Genomic DNA, 27980 nt, shown 5'->3' on the forward strand with positions numbered 1-27980 from the left:
ACAGCCTCTGGAGGAGGTACTCAGCTGACAGACCACTGCCAGGTTCATGGCAGCCTGTGTCAACTACCAGATGTACAAGCAGGTGGCTGTTGCTGGTGATGCTGGGGCTGATGCTGAGCTCCTGCTCCCAGCTGTCCCTTCTGTGGACACAAACTCTGCTAAGGAGGAAGCACTGCCAGTTGGGAGCACTGTGGAGAGGTAGTTTGAAATTCCAGGTCAGGCTCAAGCCAAAGTGTTAGTTTTAAGGAGGACCCCAAGCTCTTCAAACATGATTCCTGCTGCTGCCATTACCTATACCCAAAGGGTTACACTACTTTCAGTGTATTTTTAACTTAAGAGAGAGGAGAAAAACGTTCCTTGGCTACAATCCCCCCCGATTCATTCTTTGTGCTATGTGTCCAGGGCCATTGCCGGTTCCAATTTAGGTCTGCACAGGTCCTGGGGAATCCAAACCCCCTCATCCAACCATAGTGCTGGAAGCCATGTGATGCTGAACCATGAAATGTAACCTGTCCTGCAGATATGGGAATGCAGTTTGGAAAAAGGTGCAATTGAGGGCAGTGGTGCCTGCCCAGACTCCTGCCCCCACAGGCAAGGCCCTGGCTCTGCCTGCAGCGCCTGCGCACTGTGGGACAAGACATCTCAGTATTATTTTTATGAGATCATAAAATAGTTGCATTCGGTGTGTTATGATACTTTGCAACTACATTTTTATGAACCTAAAATAGCAGCTTGCAGTTACTACTTGGAATAAATTGCTATCATATTTGCCAATCTTTATTATGCACCATCAAAACAGCTGTTGCTAAATACCAGTAAGTTATATTTTACTCTTCTCTAAGGTTAGTTAGGAAGCCTAAGTCCATCATTTCATCTAGTCTTTGCAAAGCGTATCCACTGAGTTGGAAAATGGGAGCTTATTTGATGTAAGGGTGGGGAGGTAAGTGATGTTCTGCAATTAAAATCAGCATTTAAACTGTTTTGTTTTTTTTTTTTTTAGCAACATAGTTGTGCTAATTCCCAGTGCTCCAGTATCAAAACTACCTCAAAATATGAAACCTACCTTAAAAATCACAATATTGTTACCTAAAATAAATTGGAGATTTCTTACTCAAATCCACCCCCAAGAAGTTACAGCTTTTTTCCTGATCAGGATTTCAGCCATTGATAACAACTACTGCTGCAGTAATAACCACATGGTGTAAAAGCTTCATATGTTCCCCTGAACAGTAGATGATATTTGACTAAATAGCTGAAAAAATGTATGGACTGAATGCATGTATATACACTTTGACGGTCTTTCATTTATTTTCTAGTGAAACACTGCTTTAGAAACCATCAGTAATGACTTTCTAGGATGATTTTAGGTCAAGTCCCCTAACTGGACATTTCCAACTCATACATTTCCATAGCATCTTCCATCTCAGTGTCACAGCAGGGCCTTGCAGTCCTGCTCTGTCTCATTGGCTTGCGCTGTTTCTTGTGTTTTCCTTCACATTTGCTGTTCTTTCCATGCTCCTGCACTGGCTGCAACTTCCCTTTGCACTGACATGGGTGCAGTGTGTATCCCGAGGAGCTCATTTATTTTGGGAGCAAAACCTGTTGTTCTGGCTCATGTTCATCAGAGGAAAGCTGTGGAGGCTACTTGGCTGCCTCCAGGCATTCTGCCTGCTAGAGGGATTTTTTGCCAGGGAGCAGTGTTATTAACTGGTGGCAGCAAATGCCAAGCAGCAACTCTCAGCCCTCCTTGAGCCTCCAGCTTCCTTCACTCCAAACCAAACAGGGATTGAGAGGGTATCTACATGCATGACCACTTGTTTGGCCCTTCTCTGTCAAAACTTAGCACCAGTGTCAGTATTTCAAGCCTGTTAACTGCAGTCATAGCTGCCTACAAAGACCTCATTGCTGTGCCATTCACTAATTTCCATCTGCCTTGCCCTGCTTATGCCCACACACACCTCAGCCCTGGTCTGCATGGCCAGAGACACCCTTGTGGGGTGGCACACAGCTTCAGCATAGGTCTCCTGTCCACAGTCAGCAAGAGAGGGAAACCTGACCATTTCCCACCATGTGAATATGCATGAGGTAGGCCAAATCCTCATCACACTCCAAGAGCTCCAATCCTGTACATTTGCAAGGAGCATCCAGAACTTCAAGAATTAAACACCTCAAACACACCTGGCGGAAGGGAGACAGGACTCCTCTCCTCCAGGACTAAACAGTTATCCAGGGATCCTTTCTCAGGGTTCAGGGGATCTGTGACTGCTTATTTGGAGTTTATTTTCCTGGGCCAGTTGTCATCATATACAGCCCAGGATGCTTCGTGCTTCATTTTTAAATGAATATGTGTCATTTGTTAGAGAAAAGAAGCACTTTGGGACAAAAAAAAAAACCCCACCAACTCCTGTAACAGCCCAAGCACCTGATTCAAGATTTGGTATTCTATTTAAACAATAACCTTTAAGTGAGGTGCAATTTCCCCTACTCCAAGTATGCATCCCTATCAATCCTGGGAGCTGCTGTGGTCCCATCCCTTCCTGCATGGCGAGTTGGGATCTGTCTCATCAGAGACCCTGGGAAAGGAGATTCATCCTCTGCCAGATCAGGTCACCTGGGAAATGGGCTGAACTGCTCCCAGACTTCATTTATAGGTCCCTTTGAAACCCAGGTAATTCCACCACCTTCATTGCTCTCCTTCTGGATTTGCATCAGCATGACCAAGGTCTGAGCCATACATCCATTGCTGGTAGGGTTTGGAGAAGGTGACAGACCCTGTCTCCAAGGTTTACAAAACGGATTGACAGTGATTCATGAGGAGTTGATGTGGGCTAATCCCAGGAGGGCTCTCCCCTGCCAGCTTCATCATTCCTGACAAGAAAACAAGACAGCCAGGAACACAAAATGGCCAGCTCCTTCCGAGGTTGTGATTTGCTCTGCATCTGAATCTACAGGTAATGGGTTTGGTTGAGCAGTAGAGTATTAGATTAAAATGCTTATTAAACATTGGCAGAAGCTTGACCTCATTCCAGGCACTGGCAAAAACTCTGATCACATTCCAGGCACTTTGTAAAGGACAAACTCCATTACCAGTGAAATGAGGAGGTTAAAAAAAACCTAACCTAAAAAAAAATATATTTTGGTTCTCAAATCACTCAAGTTACAGGCCACACCTGATCTCAGCTGCACTGGAATAAATCCAATTCCTCTGATGCAAATTGACTTATGGCTTATTTACTTCAAATAACTGAGATGTCTATTTGACCTGTATGTGAAATGTTTAAAACAAAGAATGACATCTGAATGCAAAATATTTTGGTAAGCCACTGCCACTTTTCCTTAGTTGGTAGTATGGACAGAACAGTATTTGGCCTACAGGCGAACATGGAGCCACAGATGGGATGGGACCACAGAGCATTCAGGTTCTGTCTCAGTTTGAGTCACTTCTCTGCTGTCTGAACAGTGGTACATGTCCTATTTCATCTCCATTTTATCCTACTGCTCACACCACAATCTGCCTGGGACCCTGGCACACAAAGGACTTTGTATACCTCTTGGTACAACACTGTTATGGGACCCAGGGAGAGCCAGGGACCCAGAAACAGGACACAGCATGGATATGCCCACTGCATGCAGCCATGCTCTGAGACTGTTACATGGCCCTCCCCTCGTGCTTCCCCCTCAGCCCCCATCCTCACAATTGGGCTTGATTTGGCAAAGTACCACTCACATGGAGAACACAACAGGACTTGCCATCTCAGTTGAGACCTGAAGACACTAGGCCTGCAAAAATGACTGCACCAAAGCCTGGAGGATGTTCACCATAGCAGCATCTTCAGGTAGAGACAACGTTCATCTCACCTACAAACTATAGCTCCTAGACAGCCCCCCACTGTCTGCATACCCTGCATACACCCCCCCAAACCTTCCGCATAGCAGCACATTTCATCCCCCAGCAGGACTTCAAAAGTAGGCATAGAGAAAGAAGAGGTCACTTCAGTCACCAGAGGCAGAGGGACTAAGGGCCGTTTGGGAGGGTGTGGATTGAAGCTGCCTCTTCACAGAGGATCGCCCCAGAGGTGCTGTCTGCAGTGGACCTAGTGGAGCTCCCCCATCTGTTTGCTATCATTTTTGTTTTTAAAGGATTCAGAGGTCTGACAAACCTTGTGCATGACACCCTCCTTGTTCACACACTGCATCACACATGCTGTGCATCATACACGCTGTGCATTGCCCACAGCTGCATGGACCCCCTGCTTCTTCAAACCCCTGCTGCTCTTGTACTGCATCACACCCCAAAATTTCAACCCTTGGAGTAAAATCCCAGCTTGCCTGAAGAAAAGCTCTTGTCACAGCACCAAAGCTGTGGAATGAAAAAGGAGTTCACCCAGAGAATCCATCTCACAGGAACATCAGACCTCTTCTTTCTCACCATCACTGAAAGGAAAAGGAGCCTCCAGTGAGTACCCAGGGTTTTAGGGAACAGACTGCCTTCTCAACGTCTCTAAAAAGATGTTTGCTTTCCAGAAAACCCACTAGCTCCACTTCTCCACTGGCTCATCACCAATTTCAGCAGACACCTGCTTTGCCTTCTTGGAGGAAGCCATGCACAGAGGACCAACCCAATGATCCCACAACTTACTGTAGACACCTTTCCCCTGGAGCTATTTCTATGCTTGCAAAGGACTTTTTGGCTTGGCCCAAGCAGAATGCAAAGGTGGCTTTCTATAAGACACTGAGGAACAGCCAAGATTCTCCTACGCTGGTTTTCTCCTGCCTTCCCATCCTCCACAATGAGGGGTGTTCAGAACCATCCCTGGGGAGATGGGTGTCTTTGAAGGGGAGTGACAAGCAAGTCCCCTCACAGGACATGGCCATGATTGGCATTTCCAAAGGTGGAGAAGTATGCAGTGACTGCTCCCAGTGGTGTCTGGCAGAGCTGTTGACAAGCTGCTTGTTGTGTCACTCAGAGATGAGAGGCTGAGATGTCAGAAGGGACCGTCTGAACACCAATGCCACAACACAAAAGCAGCAGTTCAAAGTCCCTCAACTTCCCTCCTAGGGAGATAACCTGGCTGGTTATGACAGTAATTTATTGTTAGATATATTTCTCTTTTTAAAAAAAAAATTACTGTCAAAGGGGCTGATGGTTGTATGCCTTTGGCTGGACTGATATAGGCCTTACATCTTACCTGGGCAGTAATGAGGGATTAAATAAATAAATAAATAAATAGCAGCAGCTTGTAACATAAAGTGTGGCTCTTATGACTTATTTACTCTCCTGGCAATGGGTCAGATTAATTCAGGGTATATTTCATGGGCTTCTGAATTTCATGAAGCAGGGAGGTTGACTGTACAAAACACCTGACAGGTATCGGTGGAGGGGTGATCCTAGGTCAGCCCTAACTTTCAACACCTCGCAAGGCTCTTCCAAGCACATTCCTCTGCCTCAGTCTTGTCTGCAGAGGGATTTTTTGTACTCTTCGATGTTTTACTCAGAATGATGGCACTGCAGGTACTTTGATGTGCATGTATTTACCTCCTGGAGCAGGATGAAGGACTGGTAAGGAATTACAGTGGTGGTCTTCAGGTGTCCCCCTGAAATAGGAACTCGTCATGGGGGTTGGTGATCTCAATCTACTTTTTTACCACTACTTACATTGGACTTTCGGCATTATCTATGGGGATCTCTGCAGAAAGTCAAGCAGCATCTAATCTGCTGTCTCAACATTTCCAAAGTTAGACATGCAACAGTCAGGCAAAAGATGCATTGCTGGGGTGAAAAACTTCTACTGCATTTGACAAGCAACTGGCCCACCCCAAGCTTTGGTGATTCCTCTGCTGCCAGCCCAAAGGAGACGAATGGTTGTTTGACTACACTGTCTCTTGTCTGTAATTTTTAAAGAGTTAATGGAGCTTCTTGGCTAAAAATTCAATGTGATGTTACTGTTTATCCATACTATGGGTTTGTGTTTACACACAGTAAGCATCCTAGTAGTATGTTTCCAGCTGCTCACCACCCTCCATAGCCAGTTACTAAAAAATCAACTTTGCCTAATCTTGGCATTTCTTTTGCACAGATCATCCATTTTCCCCTCAGGCTCATGTTAAGAGGTCACCAAGCACTGTTTGTCACCTTCTTGTCTGTTCCTATGCAAATGACTCCCCTACCATCAGCAGATGGTTATGTCCTGAAGGTGTGGCCAGAATTCTTTGTGTATGTGTATTTCTTCTGCAGTGCCTAGAAAGACATTTTCTACTTCTCACCAGGAGAAAGCTGCCTATAACACCTCTGGGCCTGGGATAGTTTAGAGAGATGGGTAAGGTTTCCAGCATATCACTTATAAATATTTTAGGGAAGCATTCACAGACATTTCTCATTCTTTATATCCAGTATCACTGTTATGATAGCTTTGAAGATAAGTCCATTTGTAAACAAAGCCCCAGTGAAAGAGTATTATTCATTAACTGTTCAACAGCATTCCACTGAATGCTGGGGAAGATGGGCTGGACTCATAACAAACCTCTCTCCTCTTCCAAACTAGATGGAAAGTCTAGTTCAGCTCACACAGAGAGGAACGTGAATTTCCACACCCCCTCTGAGAAGGGCTCCTCTCCCTGGCAGCATCCCAGTAGATTGAGCTGGTCCCATCATACTGTACCTAAAGCATAAGGAGCAGGAAGAAAGCCCTGACAAGTGTTGGAGATTCCCATCCACAAAACACAACCACTCAACACCTCTTTTTGGGCACCAGGAGGTGCCAAGAGGAGCCCACTCCTTTCCCTACACTTCATTTTGGCTGGAGTAGGTTTGGACTGCAAGAGACAGTTCCTACCTTGCCTGCTGTCTCCTCATGCACCAAACATGTAGGTTTTCCATGACACATGGTTTCACAACACTGGGGGCATGAGGGTTGCACAGTAAGAAATCCCTTTGTGCAGGTTTGTTATTAGCTCAGCTATTGCTGACATTTCAACTTCACCTACAAAGTCCAGAGCCAGGCCTGTATCAGGAAAGCCAACATGCTGAGACCACCTCATGCGACTTTCATTTCATTCAGCAAAAACTAGGGAGAGACCATTTTACTGTACTGCAAAAGGGCAATATTCCATTGAGAAAGGTCAGCTCTGGAGACTGCAGGAAAACAGATATAAAGCGGGCTGATGTGAAGGGCAAGTTGTGACAGAACAAGTGGTAAAGGCTTTAAAATAAAAGATAGTTGATTTCGATTTGATAAAAGAAAGTATTTTTACAATCAGGGTGGTAGGACAGTGGAACAGGTTGCCCAGAGAAGCTGTGGCTGCCCCATTCCTGAAAGCAGTCAAGGCCATGTTTCATGGGGCTTGGTCTAATGGATGTTGCTCCTGCCCATGACAGGGGGATGGATCAAGATTATTTTTAGCGTCCCTTCCAACCTACACTGTTCTGTGATTCTGAGAAGGTCAACACAGAACCAGGGGGATGTGACTAGGGATGAGAGCTGCACTTCTTGGAAAAGCTGGGGATGGAAACCTGAGGAGACAACCTGGAACTGATATCCCCAAGATTCTGCTGAGTGTTTAATCGTGGTTGCTTCACAGGGTGAATGCATTTTCTCGCTGTTTATTATTCTGCTTTTGCCATGTAACCCACTTCACTAAAAGCTTTAAATGAAACAACTGCCATCAAACAGGATTTTATAGTATTCCCTTTTGCTGTGAGGACCTAACAACTTATACAAATGTATTTTGTGCTGTCCTCAGGTCCATTAAAAGGCTACTGGGGTTTATTTTTAGGTTTTATCTCAGCACTGAGTTACCTAGCTTGTAACAGTCAAGGTTTTGTTTTGTCATCTCAAGGCCTAATCATAGTGGGATTTGCTGACATTAGGAGTCAGCAAATATATCTACAGATATCAGCTATGTAATGAAATGCTTGCAACTGACATGGGGCACACAAAGGGAAAGTGGATTGCCTGCTCTTTTCTGGTGCAAACACTGTGGAAGGAGTTCTTATCTCACATCAACATCCTAATTTCCAGCACTTTGATCAGAATTCTTTGAATTGTAAATATTGCAAAAATGTGTCATCTATCAGTTTTAATGAAAGGATCTTTGCCCACCGAATGCCATGTGCTAAACCAGAGAGGTCTGAAGTAATCTCCTGACTGGCCCCGAGAGGCTTTGAATGCTCCTTCAAAGCAGAGCCTGTTGTCAACGGCAGCCCAGATCACAGGAGTGAGACACAGGGGCTGCCACTGCTGCTGGGGTGTGTGGCTGCAGCCCCAGCACAGCTTCTGCGGGCAAAGCACACATTCAGCCTTCTAAGTTATCCACAAAACAAAGTGGAGGTGTCTACAGCATGAGCAGCCAGAGCCAGGCTTACTTCAGACTAGCTGAAGAAGAAGAGTAAAGTAGGGATGCTTCTGCAGGGCACAAAATGAGTGTGTGCATCTCCAGACCCCAAAAGCCTTGTATCCAAGGGAGTTAAGGGGTAAAATGGAAGGCAAAAATCAAATCCCTAGTGCTTTTCAGCCTTAATATGTATTTTATACAAGTCTTTATTTCTGTAGGGAGAGAACCAATACTGAGTGCTCAGGTCCAGGGCTACCTGCCCTCAGGGCAGCTTCCAGGGCAAATTGCTGCAAAAACCTGCATAGTGATGCCAGAAAAGTGGAAACAGTAGCTAAGCACCAAGTTTCTAGATTGGCTGGGTCAGCTTGAAAATGTACAGCTCATGAAATGTACTGCTCATGTACATAGATGATTCAAGGACTCATCGCTGATTTCAGGATGTCACAACAGGCAGAGAAGAGATGGCCCTAATTAGTGCAGTGCCATTGAAACAGCTGGGGTAGGTGCAAGGGCAGCTTTGGGTTTGGGCCAATAGAAAGGCTTGTGGGAGAGTGTTTCTAAGGCAGCACCACACACGTGCCCTCTCCCTTCTATTCTTCCTAAACATTTACCACCAATCACTGCAGGAGATGATCCAGCCTGACCCAGGGTGGCAGAATCATCTCTCATGGGTCACAACCACAGCTAGCAATAGTGCTCTTGGACACAAAACATCATCCACAGCAAGAGCAGAACTCTGTCTTCAGTCTTGTTTGTCAAAACATAGTACGTTGCAAGTTTTCACGTGTTCTAAATGCACACATGGCCAGGATGATCTACAGCCCTGATACCATAGAAACCTAACTCAGATGTTTACTTGATGTATGAATTATGCAAACAGAAAGGTCTCAAGTCATCTTGTCCTGCATATTCATCTGTCATGGAGGCGTCTGCAGGTCCCCATGGCCACAGCCTCACACGGGGCTCTGCAGTGATGCTCCATTTGCTGTGAATGATGAACATCCACCCTGCAGCAGTGGGAGCCTATCAACCTCCCCATGCAAAAAGGCTTGCGTATTGAGTTTTGTCTGTTGGATTTTGCTTGTTTGTTTTTTTCTGTGAAGCTGTGTTAATTACATAGATTAAAGCCACATGTTAAAACATCAACTGACAGGTATAGCTCCCATCCCCCCTGCTCCTTTGACATGATCATGAAATGTTAACGCCAGATATCAGTCCTAGAAGACTGTAAAAATTATCATCTCGGAGCTATTAATACAGCACGGGGCGGGGGGGGGGGGGGGGCTTGGGGGGTTGCGGCTCTTTAAAGAGCATGTAGCATTAAACTTCTTGCTAGGTATTACGGGGATTTCCTAACCTCTAAAATTATAGTTATGTGCAGAAGAGAGGAAAAGGGAGGCGGCTTAATTAAAAATCTATATTTAGCTGGCACAATGTACTTAAGGACTGTAGAAGAAGCCATTTAGACTAAATTTAGGCTAAAACAGGTAAAATGCTGCCCAAAATGCAGATTTGTCTCTTGGATAAAGAAGGTCTTTTGTATCTTTCATGTCCTGTAAGTGCCATTCTCTTTAATTTTCTCTTTCATAACAACCATAAAGGATATTTCAAATGCATGAGTGACACTCAAGCTACAGGGCTAAGGCACAGGGGTCCAGATCAGTGAAATGTTCCTGGAACAGACCTTGACAAGGGCAGTGGCCATGCAAAAGTCAAAACAGCCTGTAGAGGCCCTGGGAGGGATAAATTTCTAAAGGGCTTTTGGACACCACTAGTGAGACCACCAACAAGGATCCTCTTTTCCTATAGGCTGTGCAAAAGGATGGTCTGTGCAAAAAGGCAAGTCCCATGCCAATGATCTTGTGGTGTGAAGGTATATTTGGTGTAGGGAAGCCCAGCCCATACAGCTGGGGTTCTTCTGGGACAGTGCTGTCTGCTAACAACATACTCCCTCTCTCTGTCTCAGCAAAACAGGCTAAAGAAACTTACCAAAGACTGAATTAAGTGTTTAATAAAAGTTTTGAGGAAATGCAATTTTCTTGTTATTGAAGCAGACAAGGTGTACACTAATCAGAGTTCCCTGCACAGAGATGAGCTAGATTCCCTCTCCTGCACCAGGAGCCCTGTCAGCACAGCACTCTTAGGCAGGACTGTCATTTCATGCTCTTTGCTGACATAACAGCCCCAGCAACCTAGGCCAAGCTTATCTATAAGGTTTAGTCAAATATACTCAGACACAAGAAAATACTGCAATACCACTACGTACAGTCCCAACATGTGACAGCAAAAGCTGTAAGATCAAATACAGCTTCTCAGCCAAACTTGGATACAGCAGTTTATATCAGGAGAAGGTTTCATGCCTCCTACTCTGCTAGAGGTGCTAGTGTATGTATGAGCCAGTTTACAAAGGAATTCCACTCATTCATTTGTTCTTTGGAAGTGGGTATAACCAGACTATAAATTATGCATAGCTTCTAAAAGAGTTTGGTTTGAACCAAGAGGGAACACATTCAAATTGAAGCTGATAACTTCACCAGCTTCAAAAATGGGACTAATTACAAGAAACCATAAACAACATAGTTCACATGAGACTGCCCAGCCCAGTGCAAGATGGGAATCCCCAAATCCAGAAACTATGTCCCAAAGAATGCCTTCTTCCCTCAGATTTGGGCAAAGCTGATAAACTTTAGAATGGAGATTTCTTCTAGTCCAAAGAAAATCAGGTCAAGGCCTCATTTGCATGGCAATTTTTCATGTAGATAGAGGTCTTCATTAACACTGCATGTCTGCACAACCCTGGGTCCCAAAATGTGAACAATAGCTGTACCAAGGAAGAGGCTGGCATCTAGTCTGATCTGTACCAGCACAACAACATCAAGAGGTCTTTAGTAGTCCTGAAGAGAAGACATAAGTACAACTGGCACTAAGAGAGCAGCATGTACTTACACCAGTTTCCAAATGCACATCAGTGCAAGAAACAGGAGGGTCAGGATGGGCTCTCTACAACCCTCTGCCACCAGCCATGTATGTGGGTGCAGACAAACCTGATCAAAGGACACCCACTTTGCCTTTCTGAGTGTGTTTTGAAGGGTTTCTGCTGATAACATTGAGCACAGTTCCATAAACAAACAGTTCATGGAAAGTGCCTGATTTTAGAAGCAAAAGGTGAGAGCAGAAATAAGGCTTCTGGAACGCCTGGAGGTGCTCAGAGACTGCAAGGGTGAAAGGCTTGGGAGCTGGAGATAGATTTTCTCATTACTTCCACCTTAACAACAGATCATAAAGCAGTCATTTACACTCATTCTTCAGAGACTAGTCTGGCATCACTAACAAGTCATTGCCCTTGCCCTTCTTGCACAGATCCCACCCAAGGCTACCAGCCGGCACCTTTGCAAGGTGCTTTTACACCTTGCTGAAGCTGAGATATTTGCAATGCATAGCCAGGCCATAGAAATAAAATGAGGAGCAGCAGGGGAAATGCCACCAGACAAAACACTGCATATGTCAAGGTGTTAGAAATCCCAGCAGAAAAAGATTCTCGTGGTTTAATAGAGAAGGTCAGACAGAAGTTATGTTTGTGTTTTTCAGCATGATGGGATTATAAGTGTAGTCATCAGAGGCTCAGGACACAGGGAGCTCTAGAATGCATTGGGATTTGTCACTTCTGACATGAGCAGGTGATGCTTTCATAAACCTGGCCCCATTCTCACCACCTGTGGCAGGAGAGCAACAGGGGCAGGTGGAGGGAGGATAAAAGCCAGGAGCTTGCAGGGAAGCCAAGGGGGACAAGGCAATTACAAAGCTATATATCTTGGACTTTATTGTGTGTTTTACTCCAGTAGCTCAACAAACTTTGAATCTTTCGTTAAGCTGCATCCACGCCAGAAAAGGGGGAAGAGCTGCTAGCTCAAGCAGTTTTGTGAGGTCATGATGCAGCAATACATCTCTGATGTGCAAAGGATATATCGGCTCCCTGCAGCCCACAAACCTGTTTTGTCTGCTCTGGAAAAGATATTTCAAAAGTATTTAGAGGATTTATGGCCACAAGCTCCTTTGAAATGAGCTCTCTGCCTGCAGATGTGGGGCAGGTTGTTGCGTTCTGTTGAAGGTGAATTGTGGAGTTTCTGCTGATCGGTCAACAGGATTTATGCTCCTAAAGCTCTTGGGTGCATATAAATCTCCTGCAGGGTAGGCCGTGATCTTCTTGTGAAATCCATGTTGAGGAGTCAGGTCTAAGACAGTAGAACCTTCTATCATGTGGATGGTCTTCCATTAGCTCAAAATTGGTGTTGAGAAGCAGATTAATTTAATAGGAACCATAAACAGCCTGAATTGCTATCAATCTTGTAATGTCAGGAAATAAAGTTTAAGGGATTTCTAAGTAATATCTGACTTATTAATAGCAAATATACTAATAGCCATATCATGAGTGATCTATTTTCTGCTTTCAGTTTACCACTCATCACCACTCATCCTTTTCCTAGAAAGAGTGCTGCAGTTCTAACAGAAGGATGATCTACCCAAATAGGTAGAGAGATTAGATGGAGGAATAAGCATTGGATGTATACAGATTAAACGGATTATTAATTTAGCAGATCACTTCTGGAAGACAGAGGTGGGTGGATACTCTCCCCATGCCTCTCCCATATCCTCCCAGTTACAGGGATGCACAAAGCTCAGGAATGGAGACCCAAGCAGCTGGTCCCTGTGGTCAGCACACACAGCAGTCTCCAGTCACCCAGCTGCGTGATAGTGCAGATATGAACTGACAGTAAATGGGTCTGTCCCCTACCCATTTTACTCTTGTCAGTTATGGAGCAGTGAGGGCTGAAGCGTGTTAGCCTATCCTGGAGGAGATCTGCGACAGAAATATCTTTGCCAAAAAGAAACCTACATTTTCTACTATTACTCCCTGCTGGCACTTTTTCCTGTGTGCTGACTAATAATTAGAAAGCAGAAGCATGGGGAGAAGTCAGAAAAAAGAAAACTGAGTATCCTCAGTTTTTGCACTCACATGGGAAAAAGTTTTTGCACTCACACAAAACTTAAAGTTTAATCACTTGCTCATTATTGAACAGGAATACACATCCTTAATTCACTCTATCATTCCCAGTGAGAAATGACATTTATGCCTCTCCTGTTGTCATGATAAGAATATTCTACAAAAAGGTGATCAATTTTTATTTGAATGGTAACACAGAAGATTTCAAAGTAGCCCAAAACTTTGATTCACAGTAAATCCTATTTGCAAACCAGCAACCAAATCTCAAGCCAGCAGCTCAGACACTGGAGACCAAACACCCAGAGATGTGATTGTACATAGAGGGATCAGTAAAACCAGTGAAGCCTCTACAGAGCCAGAGAGCACAATCAGGTGCTGAATGCCCTTTTGTTTAACTTCCACTAATATTGTGTAATTGTATTGCTACAAGACAAGAATTCCCAATTGTCAGCAACTTGGAAAGTGCTTAAGTGCCTGGGTGGACTTGCCTGAAGGTAATCTTTTAAAAGCGGCTGCTCTAAGCATCAGTTAAATGGTACCCAGAGATTTGTTTGACAGAAGTGTCATGTTTAGTCTTATGCATGTATCAGTAAAACTGGTACCATTTGTGCAGTTTTGTTGGCAACACTGAACCTCTGAGACAATTAGTGTTTCCAGTATCAGACTCATTTCTCTGGTCAAACCCACTGCAGGCTCCTAACCTCTTCTTTCCAAGCCACTGTTCAAACATTTCTTCTCTGGAGGATGTACTGCAGGCACCTCAGTATCACAGTTAGGCTTTCATTTATACATGCACTTCTCCCAAATATACATGGACCAGGGAAATGGTGGTGGCCAAGGTCTAAGTATGAGCTCTTTCTACAGTGTGTTCATCCAACACTTTTCAGCAGCAAATGCTCTCAGAGCACTTTGCAACCTGCTCTGTCGTGACAGTCACAGGAAGGTTAATTGCGGGTGAGAGAGGGAAAATCACTTCCCCAAGCGTGCTGAGGGCAGCCAGAGTCAGCCTGGATATCCCCATGTTTTGCATATGGCAGTACCAGTTCCTCCGAAAGTCTGTACATTTTGTAGTTTCCTGACTGCTCAGACACACACTGTGCTCAGAAATGTGAGGTGGAATTTGTTAGCATATATCCTGCCTTGAACAGCTTTCCCCAGGATAGTGTTCTGCTGTTTGCAGAAGAACTTTGGTAGCATTTAAATTTTTTTTAATATAGGAGTCTATATTATATCTTTTTAATCTAACAGTTAAAACTCACTCTAATACCTGGACTTGGGTAAGCAGTCTGTTTCTAATTAATTATACATCAGCCTGCTCCCTTCACTCCTGGGAAGGGGTCTGGGATGAACAGTGACAGGAACAGCCCAGGAAACACAAATACAGAGAAGCATAAAAGCTAGAGAAGACCTCCAAGACCGACTCCAACATGTGATCGATTCTCACCCTGTTAACAAGCCCACAGCACTGAGTGCCACCTCCAGTCATTCCTTGGACATTTCCAGGAACCACAGGGATGGGGACTCCGACCTCCCCAGGTAGTCCAGTGCAATGCTTAACAACTTTGTCAGTGAAGAAATTCTTCCCGTTGTCCAAACTGAACCTCCCCGGCACAGCTTGTGGCTATGTCCTCTTATCTTGTTGTAAAAATTGTCCCTACATCTTCCATTTGGATACCACTGGGACAATTTAAAAGGTCACTTTTTTCCTGACATACTCATTTAAAATTACGTTCAGCAATTCTTTGAGAACCTGTTCTAGTGCAGGAGTGACTGATCTACCTACCAGTAAATCCTCTCATCAAGGAGACCAGCATGGTCTGAATAAGCCCAGACAAAAATAGCAGGCATCCCAATGGCTTGGCACAAAATCCTTTTTTTTTTTTTTTCCAGCTGAGACTGCTTCTCATTTTGGTGAATAGTGAAAATTTACAGCTTTAAAGTACACTTTATAAGGTTATTCATCTTGCCCAGCATTTGTTTCACTTGGAGCATGGGACACTCATTTCATGGCAGGGAAGCATCTGGGCAGAAGAAGAGGCTCTGATAGATGTGCATTTGGATGGGATTCATCTCTGGACGAGTCACCTAATAAACCAAATCCCTAACTTAGCATGAGAGACAGATTTAACACTCCCAAATGAAATGTTAATGCAGAAACAATCACCTAAAACATCCGCGTTGTAAATAATTTACTTTCCTTCCAAGCACTGAGAAAGATTAATGGACAGTTTTTTGAAAAAAGGAATAAAGTTAAAACATTTCCAGGCTTCGGTGTCATTGCTGTAACGGGCAGCAAGTGTAAACACTGCAAGGACTGCATCCATTTAGGCACGGCTGGGAGACCACACAGTGCACGAGATGAGCAGAGCTGCCCTTTCTATTAAGGGGACACTTCAAGTTTCCATTTGGAGTCAGGAGAGGCGAGGGATTCACTGGCCGAGTTCAAGCCACCTATTATTTGTCATTATGAACTTTCCAAATGAAGAGATTAAAATAAATCCGAAGTGTTTCTCTGACGAATGTTAAACATCACCCACAAGATTTATAGCACTTCTGTTCCCCTCCAAAAGCTTTTAGTTCAGTGGCAGAGGTTACCAAGGGCTTGTTCACTGGCTGCCAGCTTTATAGTTTTACAACTGGCCAGAGAGCAATCCAAAGTTTCAGTAATGAGTAATAGCACTTTCAGCTCACCATCATCATTTGTCCTACATCCATTATTGTCCTAAGAGACCAATCTTGCTGATGTAAATGGTGCTGGCAGCTGGTGTGTCAGCATTTCACACCTCCACAGCTGCAAGGCCACAATGGCAGTGGCTCTGCTCCCCAGGCAGGGAAAGAGTCGGGACAGAACCTAGGTGATGTCCTCACTGACATGGCTGCTGTGCAAAGCCTGGAAGAGATGGCCTTCCTTAATTATGGTGCTCTGCAAAGCTTTATTTTGGGAGGGTTTTTGCTCTACCTTTGAGATCACTGTGCTATGGTGCAGTGGGAGGGGTTGCTCTCTCCTTCTGAGTGCTGCTGCAATGCCTCAAAATAGCTTCATCTCCTCTTTCCCTCCTTCCTGCCCCATCGCACCCATCCTTCTCCCTGCTCTTCTCCCCTCCTTTCAGGGAACAGAAAGGATCAGAACAGTGAGAGATATTCACAAGGAGTGTGCATAAGAAACTGGACATCCATGCTCAGGTCTGTCCCCAGGGCTGGACAGAGCTGGTAGGACTGAGACATGGGAGGAGGACTGCTGATACACAAAGCTGACATCCATCACACTCAGATTCAGCCCCTGCAAAGCCACAAAGCCAGAGGTGTCCTACAGACAGAACTCCTCTCTCCCTATTCCCCCTAAGTCCACATACACTGCAACCCCCTTCACCAATCACAGGCTTCAAGTTGTATCCAGAGGATAACATAACTACTACTACTACTACTACAAAAGATAATCTTACTTTTTATATCTAGTTCACATTTTAAGGTGATTGTAGTGATGCCTTATCGGGCTACCTAAAAACAGAGGCCAGACAAAATTAAGGGAATAAAAAGCGATTATATTTATAGTGGCGCCTTCAGGTACATTTGGGGCAGACAAAGCCCCCCCATTTTGGGCTACACCCGAAAATGGATGACAGGTCACAAGTTTTCACACTTTCATAAGTTTGGTCCATTTGGGGTTTGCATATTAGGGGTTAATCTTCCAATTACAGCTTCAGGTAATGAAGTAATTTACCCAAGTTTGCTTCCCACAACTCAGTTTTGTTTACATTTCTTGGGGCCTGAGACAGTGAGGTGTCCTTGATTCCCAAGCCTAGAGATGGACTGTTTTGTTTGACTAAAACAGGAAAGCTAACACTCTATATGGAATTTACAGTTATACACTAATGAATTGCAGTATTACAATAAAAGCTAAAATCCTAAGGCACCAGTAGGGTTCAAAATAGCATTCAACAACCCATGCTGCAAAACCACATCAGGCCATACACACCAGCAGTGCTCCAACTGCCTGCAGTGAGTGCACTTGCAAAAGGGACATCAGGGAAAGAAAATCAGGATTATGATGAGTACAGAAGGTATTTCAGGGTGCAATGGGAGATGGTAGACTTCCCTAGGCATGGCTGATCTCTGCAGTTACCCCACTAGCTGAAATTTCATGTGTCCCTTAGTTAACATATGCCCACATCACAGACTGCATGGGCTATCGGCGTATTTGCATCCGTAATGATGCTTTGAGTATTCTCACATCCTCCTTTTTCCTTTCTCTGCACTCCCCAAGATCAGGTGAAGTGTTCAGTAGATCAATCAAATGGGAATAACAATCCACTATCACCACCAAACTGATTGTGCTGATCTACAGGTGCCAGTAACCTCAGCTGATGGATCAGCTTTCCAAAAATCATTAGAAAAGTTAACCACCGCTACATAAATCCCCAACCTCCCAGCTACTGCAGAGCTGGCTCGACACTAACAGGTTGGCTCTGTTTCCAAGATGAAGAACTTAATCACCCTACTGCTAGTATGTGTAATTACAACAGTAATGAATCTTACTCTTTACCAAGCTCTTTCAAATTGAGACCCTGGATTTGACGCACTAACCTCATCAGCACACATCCCTACCAGACACTGTGGGAGGTAATTTTTTTAACCAAGCAATAAATCAGGTGTTTGCCTCAAGTATAACTGAAAAGCTTGATGTTCCTAAGTGTGGATGAAGACCCTCTGCCCAACACTGGTGACCCTAGAGTACAGGGCCAAGACAAAAAGTGTGCCTCTAAGTTAGCACAAACATGAGACCAGGTTGTTCATCATCCAAACAGAACATAAGATCACTGCTTTTAGCTGGCTTCTCCAACTAAGAGAATCATGAAAAGCTGAGGTGCTCAAATGCCCACAAGGACAAAAGACCCCAGGAACCAGGTGAAAATGCATATGAAGTCTGAGCTGGACCTTACTGAGCAGGGACAGAGAAGCCTTCTGACTAGAGGACAAAGATATCCTTGCATACGGTACTTTGTATCCCATAGGTTCTTTCAGATCCTGAGTCAATGTGGTTAGAGGTCTCTTGCTTTTTGTTCCTATGAATGATTTGGGATCGCTCACCTCTTTGAAGGCCAGGTAACACTAAGTGAACAAAACTCCCTGGCTAGAAAGGACTGTACAACTCCATGTATCAATCAGATACAGTGTCTTCAGTTAGAAATTAGTCCTCAGAATTAGTGATTTTGAATAATGTTGTGCTCGTCTTCTTTTACATTTAAACAAAAAAAATGGACTAGGAGATATAAAAAGAGCTACATGTCTCCTGCCCCACCAGGATCTTTCCACACATTGCCCTAAACTCAAATCCAAGTCCTTCCCATTATGGAATTTGTTAAATTTTGAGACAACTGAGCACAGCAGTAAAAATCTTCTGGTTCTAAGGCTGCAGACAACCCAGTCACTCATACTGGGGACACCACCCCTTCAGCAAGGGCTCTGAGGCTTGTGGCTTTGCACTTGGACACATCCATCCATCCATCCATCCATCCATCCATCCATCCATCCATCCATCCACCCATCCACCCATCCACCCATCTTCACTGCACAGCCTAAATCCCTTGAGGAGTCTTACCTGGGAAGTTATTCAGGATTTTTCTAGTGTTTTAGAAAAATTGTCAGTTTATTGTCATTAGAATTTAAGAAAATTTACAAAACCTCAGAAGTATTTGTTACCAGACAGTAAATTGTCTACACCTAGTGAGCCAATACAATGTTTGTTCTACCAAAACTCCTGGCCTACAGAACTGCACAATGCCCATTATGTAAGAAAGAGAATTGGAAGTTCACCAGCCCCAGTGCCCTGCCAACTCAGCCAGATCGACTGAAACATTGGGGTCCACCAGAGAGACCCCCCAGGAGAGAAAAATGCATACATATAAAGGAGGGGAAATATGTTAATGGTTTTGGGGAAATTATAATCATATGTGTGTTTAGTCCAGGACAATCAATGAATATGTATGTAGAATACAATATATAAACAGAAGCTTTCCTGTACTCAGCATGCACGACTTTGAGAGAGCTATGCCCCTGAGCATCTGGCTGAATAAATAATGCTTCTTAATGCTACATCAGTGTTAAAGAGTTTTTTATCTTACCAAATTTTTGGAAAAGCATTCACAGAACACTGGGGTAATGGATCCCATTAGTCTGGGATCACAGATTTCCACAGCCTTGAGTGAATCACTCTTCTGCTCATTACAGTCTCATCCTGTCTTTCATCCCTGCAAGGCAGTGCTCTCCCAGGCAGATAAGCAAATGGAGAAACCCTATACACCATGGAACGTGAATATGAACACCTCATTCATATCATACACACACACACGGGGAGTTCAGGATATGGGCAGGTAATCTTGCTTTGCTTCCCCCTAAGATTATATTGTTGATGGGGTTAGGTTTGGTCAAACTCCTTGCACCATTCATAAATATTCCCAGGGTCCAGCATTGAGGCAGACGTAGACAATCATAACTTGTTGGGCTGAATGACCCTCCTGTAGGCCACCAAATAGCCCCAAATGTTCCAACTACATCAGGGAATACATGTTTCAGAGAGTAAGAAATTGGAGTTTGTGTGACCACTCCCAAATCCAGTGTTTCTGGTGGGAATCTGCTCAAACAATCAAGATTACCTTGGACAACAGCTGAAAGATCAGTGGTAACTTCCCATAACCATTTGCTCAGACTATTGCTACAAGGTGTTTTTAAGTGAGGGAAAGGGTTTATTGTATGCTTAAGTAAGGAATATGGGTCAGGCTAAAGCCATAGTGCTTGGAAAGGGGACGAAAAGAAACTTCACCAAAAAGGGTGAGTGATCAAAGGCCAAAACTTTACATTTGGAAGGAGGTATGCTGATCTGTGCCAAAGAATTATTTAGTCTGTCTGAAGTATCTGACCCTGGCTTCACTATTGAACCGGCCAGTCTCAAGCATATTCCTTTCTACGGTTTGACTGGGACACATAGCCTCTGTAATTTAACAGAGACAAATCCATTATACAACATCCATTATCCATATATTATATACATCCGTTATCCATATAACAACTCTTAGATCCTGAAGATTTACTGGAGAGTAATGTCTTTTCACACTCCAGCAGGTTGCAGGAGTATCAGCTATTCAAAATTTTGGAGAGTCAGTTCCCTGCTTTGCTGACGGGTATCTTGTGTCCTCCTGCTCTGTTCCTCTGGATGTCTTGAGCAACTTCTAGCCCCACCGGTATCTTACTGGAAAAGCATGCCACAGGAAATAGTCAAGGCCCTACAGCCTCAAACAGATCTTATCAACTGAGCCTGAACAGCCACACAGAGCAGTGATACAGTGGGCTAGATCTCTGAGCTAAGCAAATCAAAGGAACTTCTCCAATGCTTTCTGATGACGTATTTCAATAAAGTCTTTGCCCATGCTGGTCAGCTGTGTGCTTACAGGTACATGCAAGCCGAAATATCAAGAGAAGTTCTTACTGGAGCAAATTAAAATTTAGTTAAACCATACAAGCTGCAGAATGTGCTGGGATTGCAGGCTGCCAACCACACTGCAGAGCTGACTACACTGTTCCCAGTGTTTGCCTCATAAATCCACCATCTATCAGTTTCTCCTGCTTGAAGAAATGTAATCCCAGGACTGGAATCAACAAGTCCTTCCCTCCCATACTCCCTAGCCCACCTTTTTCCCCTAAGTGAGATAAATTTTTCAAGCTGTAATAATGCCAAAGACAGTAGGGTTATAAAAAAAAAAAACAACCCAAAATTTTGCAAAAAATTCCCAAAACCCCCAACATTTTTAGGCGTCTGGGAACTCCATCGTGACCCAAAACATCCCAAAAAATCACAACACAATCACCAAAAAACACACCAAAAATCATTTAAAAATTCCAAAGAAAACCTGAAGAATTAAAAAAAAAATTCCCAAAAATTAAAAAAAAATTCTCAAAATTTTTACCTATCTTGTAGTTTCATCATGACTCAAAATCTGCATGAAAAAGCCCAAGAAACATCAAAAAATACCCAATTTTTTTTTTAAAGGCTAAAAATTAAATAAAATTCCCCCTAAATTCCAAAAAACTTCCCATAACATTTTGCCTACCTGGGAGTTTCATCCCAATCCAAAACCTTCCCAAAAAATCCCAAAATTCCCAAAAAGACCCAAAAAATTGCAAAAAAATCTAAAGCGCCTGCTAAAAATTCCAAAAAATATCCTGAAAAATTCAGGAGGGTTCCTCACCTGTCCAGGATCAGCTCCATTTGCTGCAGGAGCTGGGGGAGGCTGAACACGGCGCTCTCCAGGGGCCACGCCCATTCCTCTGGGGTCGATGCTGGGGGGGCAGGGTCAGGAACCCCGAATCCTCATGGCTGTAGACGGGGCTGAGGCCGCAGCGAAGCTCATTCAGCCACAGGAATCGCTCCAGGAGCTTGGCCAGGCCCCAAGCGAGCTGTGATTCCAGGGATTTCAGAGGGGAAAACCCAGGAAAACACAGGGAAAAAATCCAGGGGAAATCAAATTTAGAATGGCCCAAAATCCACCCTAAAAATCGCACTAAAAATGGCCAAAAAAGTCCTAAAAAATTGCACTAAAACACCCAGAAACGGCCCCAAAACCCAGAGAGATTCCATGGATTTCAGAGGGAAAAAAATGGGAAAATGGGTGAGAAAAAATCCGTGAGAAATCCAACATAAAATGGCCCCAAAACACGAAGAATTTCACTAAAAATGGCCCAAAAAGTCCTAAAATCTGCACTAAACCACCGCAAATCTACCAAAATTCCAAGGATTTCTGCGAAATACTTTAAGAATGAACGCTGAAAAAAATCCACACAAAAATATTTTTAAAAAATTATCCAAAAAGTCCTAAAACCGGTCACTAGACACCTAAAATCTGCACTGAAACACCCCAAACTGGCCAAAATTCAGAGCATTCCTAGGAAAAACATCGAGGAAAGATCTGGAAAAAATTCAGTCTAAAAAACCAAAAAAAATCCCCAAAAATTCACGCTGAGAAATGCAAAAAGCCCCTAAAAATTGCGTTAAAAATGGCCATAAAAGTTCTAAAACCTGCACTGAAACACCCAAAATCTGCCAAAATTCCAAGGATTTCTGGAAAAATATTGGGAAGGAATTCTTAAAGAAATCTGCTCTTAAATGGCAAAGAATTCCTAAAAATCCCCTCCAAAAAGTCCTAAAATTGGTCATTGGACACCTAAAATCTGCACTAAATGACCCAAAAGTGGTCCCAAACCTGGGGAAATTGCAGGAATTATTGGGGGAAAAAGTGGAGAAAAAATTGGGAAAAATACTTCCTTGAAAATAGTACAAAGTATCCCAAAAAATTGGCATAAAAGCTTGGGAAAAAACAAACAAACAAACAAATCCTAAAAGTAACATGGGGAGCCCCAAAACCTGCAGTATAAAAGGTGGAAATGGCCCCAAAAGAGTTGATATTCCAGAAATGTCTGGAGGGAAAAAAAAAAGTCTCAAAAATCTTGAAAAACATCCCAAATCCACCCCCTCCTCCCCCTCAATCCCAAAACATCCTCTAATGGCTCTAGGACACCAAAATCTGCCCCAAATTCCCAGGATTTCAGCCCAAAAATGGCACTGAGGGGATACTGGGATACTTCCCTAATACCCAGGACCCCCAAAATTTCCCATCCCACTCCCAAACCCCCCAAAACTAAAAAGATTCCCTGCAAAACCCCTTCCTCACCCCCAAAATCCCTCCAAAACTGCCCCTTCCCTTCCAAAATTCCCTAAAATCCTCTCCACCATCCATAAAATCCCCCTAAAAATCCCCGAATTTCCTCCAAAACCCTATTTTAACCCCTCCCCCATCCCAAAATGTGGTCAAAATTTTCCTGCCAAAACCCCCCCAAGCCCCCCCCCACTCCCATACCTCCCAAATTTTCCCGAATGTCCCCAAATTTCCCTCAAGTTCCTTACCAGCTAGATGTGGCAGCGGGGGACCCAAGGGGGTCCTGGCATCTCAGAGGGGTGCCTAAATGGATCAGGGGGATTCTGGGGGCGCCAGTCCCTAAACAGGCCTGAGGGCTCTGGGGAGACCCCAATTGGGTCTGGGGGTGCCCCAGGTGTCCTCAAAAGGGTCTGGGGGGTCCAAGAGGCGTTCCAAATGCATCATAGGAAGATTTTGGGGGAGTTCAAGGTGTCCCAAATGGGTCTGGGGAGACCCCAGGGGGAATTTAGAGGGTCACAGGTGTGTCCTAGGAGGATTTTGAGGAATGCCAGGTGTCCCCAAATTACAATGAAAAGTCTGGGGGAAGGGGGGAGAGGGAGAGGCAAAAAGGGGCTGGAGAGGTCACAAAATGGGTCTGGGGGGTCCCAGGAGTGCCCCAGGGGGATTTTGGGGTGTCCCATAATCCCAAAAAGGTCTGGGGGTGTCCCAGAAGGTCCCAGGGGGGCCCCAGGAGTCCCCAAATGGGTCCAGGGGGTCCCAAGTGTCCCTAAATGGGCCTGCGGTGTTGGGGTGGTTCCCAAATGGGTCTGTGATCTCCCAAAGGGATTTTGGGAGGGGTCCCAGGTACGTCCCAGGTGTGTCCCAGACATCTCCAAAGGGGTCTGGGGTCTCCAAAGTGGTCCCCAGAAGGGTCTGGGAGCCGCTGGGGGGGTTCTGGGGGGGTCCCACGGGGCCAGCAGAGTCACCTGGGCCAGAGGGTCCTGCAGGTGCAACTTCCTTCCCCCCCCAAAGCAGGCACATCACGTTCCCTGGGGGCAAAAGAGGAGGGGTCAGCACCGCCTTGGGGCTTTTCCCCATTTTTTCTTGATTTTTTTTAATTTTTTTTTTCATTTTTGGAGCTCCCATTCCCAATTTTTTGGGTTTTCCTCAGATTTTTTGAATTTTTCCCCTGTTTGTTCCCATGTTTTTCCCTTTCTTTCCCGATTTTTTTTTTTTTTTTTGTGTTTTCCCAGTATTTGGCATATTTTCCCTATTTTTAAAGGTGTTTGCTTTTTGAGGGTTTTTTTTTTGGTATTTTTGGGAGGTTTTCTCATTTTTGGGGTCTCCACTTTTAGTTTTGGGGTTTTTACCAAATTTTTCCATTTTCCCCCCTTTCTTTTTCCCCCATTTCCCCCGATATTTTTCTAATTTTTTTCCCCAATTTTTAAAAAAAATTTTCCTATTTCTAGAGAGAGTGTTTTGTATTTTGCAGGTTTTCACGCATTTTCGGCATCTCCACTCCAAATTTTGTGGTTTTTGCAGACTTTTCAAATTTCCCCGTTTTCTCTCCTATTTCCTCACTATTTTCTTGATTTTTTCCACTTTTTTTGGCATTTTTTTCCTATTTTTACAGAGTTTCAGGGCGTGGGGGGGGGCTCGGGGAGCGAGAGTGTTTTACCCATTTTTGCATCTCCACTCCCAGTTTGGTGGGTTCTGCAGATTTTTGGAGTTTTCCCTAATATTTCCTTTATTTTTCCTGATTTTTTTTCATTTTTGGGGGAATTTTTTCCTATTCTTAGAACTTTTTTTTGCATTTTTTGGGCCGCTTTCTCATTTTTGGAGCCCCCACTCCAAATTTTGGGGTTTCTCAAAGACTTTTGGACTTTTTTCCCTGATTTTTCCCATTTTTTCTGTTTTCTTTCTCAATTTTTCCAATTTTTCGGCATTTTTTGGTATTTTTAGATAATTTTTTTGCATTTTTGTGGGCTTTTTCTCATTTTTGGAACCTCCACTCTGAATTTTGAGGGGGTTTTTTCCAGTTTTTCCAATTTTTTTCCCCAAATTTTCCCTCTTTCCCCCCCTTTTTTTTTCTGTTTCACTTCCAAATTTTTGGCGCTTTTTTCCCCTATTTTTAGAGATTTTGTGGTATTCAGGAGGTGGGGGAGGTGGTGTCATTTTTGGCATCTCCACTCCCAGTCTGGCGCTTTTTTAGGGGTTTTCTTAATTTTTTTCCCTAATTTGTCCCAATTTTTCTCATATTTTCAACTTTCAATTTTTTTTTTTTTTTCTGATTTTTCGGAATTTTCCTTATTTTTAGATTTTTTTTCTTCTGTTTTATTGGGGGGGGTATTTTGGGGGTGGCCACACCCATTTTTAGAGCCCTCCACTCGATTATGCTTTTTTTTCCCCCAGATTTTGGAGTTTTTTCCCTATATTTCTCCATCTCCCCACCATTTCCTCAATTTTTTCTTGGTTTTTCCTATTTTTTTCCAATTTTTAGCATTTTTCCCTTCTTTTAAAAAAAAACTTTTTATCTATTTTGGGGTTTCTTTTCTTATTTGGGGGCCCACACCAATTTTTGGGGTCTCCACTACCAATTTTTGGGTTTTTCCCTGTTTTCGAATGGTTTTTCCCCATTTTTGGGGTCACCTGGGCAGGTGAGGGCCAGCAGGTGCACGTCGTTCCCTGGGGGAGAAAGGGGAGGGGTCAGCACCAGTTTGGCGGCTTTTCCCAATTTTTTCCCCACTTTTTCTGCTTTTTTCCTGACTTTTTCTGTTTTTTTTTTTTTTTTTTTTCCCAATTTCCTTTTGCTTTTTTCCCCATATTTTTAGAGATTTTTTTGTGCAATTTTGGGGGAGGGCCTCATTTTTGGGATCACACGGTCAGGGAAATTACAAAAAAATTCCGAAAATGCCCCAAATTCCCACATTTTCTCCAAATTCCAACACCCCCAGAAACACCCCAAAATCCCATTAAAAAGCTGTAAAAACACCCACATCCCACCTCAAATCCAGAAACTCCTCGAAACTCCCCAAAACTCCCAGATTTTCCCCAAATCCTGAAAAAAAAAATAAAAATAAAAAAAAAGTAAGTGATTTTTGGCGGGTTTTTGGGGTTTGAGGGGATTTTTTGGGCAGGTTTTGGCTCAGGACGAAACTTGCGGATTGGTGAAAATTTCAGGAATTTTTGGGATTTTTAAAGGAACTTTTAGGAATTTCTTTGAATTTTTAAAGATTTTTATTTTTTGTGATTTTTTTAGACTTAGATTTTTAGCGATTTTTCAGGGGGTTTTGGGTGAGAATGAAAATCCTGCACAGGCAAGAAATTTAGCGAAATTTGGGGGAATTAATTTTGGAATTTTTAGGGTATTTTTAAGGTACTTTCAGGGGGTCCAGAGGTTTCTTTATCCATTTTGAGGGGCCCTGTAGAGCAATATGCTCGGCCCCCCAGTGCCTGTAGCAGATGGACCCATCCTGGACAAGTAAGGAACCTTACTTGTTTGGGGGAATTTTCGGGAATTTTGAGCAGTTTTTAAAAAATTTTTAGGGATTTTGGGGGATTTTTTTCATGCAGAGTTTTGGTTGGAATGAAACTCCTGGATAGGTGAAAAATTACAGGAATTTTTTGGTATTTTGGGGGGATTTTTGAGGGGAATTTTTATCAGTTGTTCTAGCATTTCTTTTGACTGTTTAGGGATTTTTTGAAGTGTTTTTTGAGATTTTTGGAGATTTTTTGGGCAGAGATGAAACTCCTGGATAGGTAAAAACTTCATGAATTTTTGAGGGAATTTTTCTGGAATTTTTCCTCAATTTTTTTAGTGAATTTTTGGGATAATTTTTTGGGATATTTTGGGAATTTTTTGGGCGAGTCCAAGTGACTTTAGGGGTGGATCCAGGAATTTTGGGATGTGCCAATGTCCCCATGGCGGAGTCCCAGTGTCCCCAGGGAGTGTCCCAGATGACCCCATGGGTGAGTCCAAGTCTCTTTATGAGGGGGTTCAAGAGCTTTGAGCTGTTCCATGTCCCCATGGGGCGGGGGGGAGGGTAGTCCAGTGTCCCCACAGGGGGGATCCGGAGATTTAGGATGTCCCAGTGTCCCAAGGGGTGTTCCCAAGGTGGCATCTTCCATTTTGGGGTGTCCCAGTGTCCCCAAGGGGTGTCCCATGTGTCCCTTTGGGTGAGTCCAAGTCCAAACACCTCCTCCAAACTGTTATCAGGAGACTGGGGAGAGAGTTTTGTTTCCAATGAAAAAGGGCCATTGTTCGTGTCCAGGGTCTTGTAGGTGGGACTGGGATTGAGCCTGCTAAAATTCCATACAGCACAGGGTTTACACCAGACCCAAATACCACCATCTAGAACCCTGGCTGCTTTTGGAGTGCCAAACGCCTCCTCCTAACTGACATCAGGAAACTGGGGGAGTAATTTTTTTCCCCATGGAGAAGAGCCACCCTAAATTCCCTGCTGAATCCCCCTCTTCCTTTCTCCATTGGCTGAAATAATCAGAAGGTAAAGACTTCCTGAGTTGCCTACTCTACGTCTCACTGTAATATGCACCCTCTTTTTGTTACAAAAAAGAAAAATATACCCTTCCTAATTCTATTAGGTATCACTTCTCATGCTCTAGTTTCACGAATTTCACCCAGCCTTTCCTGAGCCGCAATCTGTGTTGATTAGTAACACCCTCTAGAACTAAGAGTTTTTCTATTACTTCACTAACTATAGGTTCCTAGCCTTGCCTACTAGCAGATTTACATATTTAGGTAAAGACACATTTCATCTGACTCCTTTCTCTCCCACACACTCTTGGTGGTGGGGTGGCTCCCACTGGCACCACACCCTGCAATCAACAGGGTGCACATACACCTGCCCTCTCGTGCACACACATACACTTACCCCACACATCTCAGCACACAACCCTCCACACACACACGGGCTTTTCTCTACTGCCTTGGATTGATTGCT

Source organism: Oenanthe melanoleuca, chromosome 18 (genome assembly GCF_029582105.1).
Source record: "Oenanthe melanoleuca isolate GR-GAL-2019-014 chromosome 18, OMel1.0, whole genome shotgun sequence".
Taxonomy (NCBI): Eukaryota; Metazoa; Chordata; class Aves; order Passeriformes; family Muscicapidae; genus Oenanthe; species Oenanthe melanoleuca.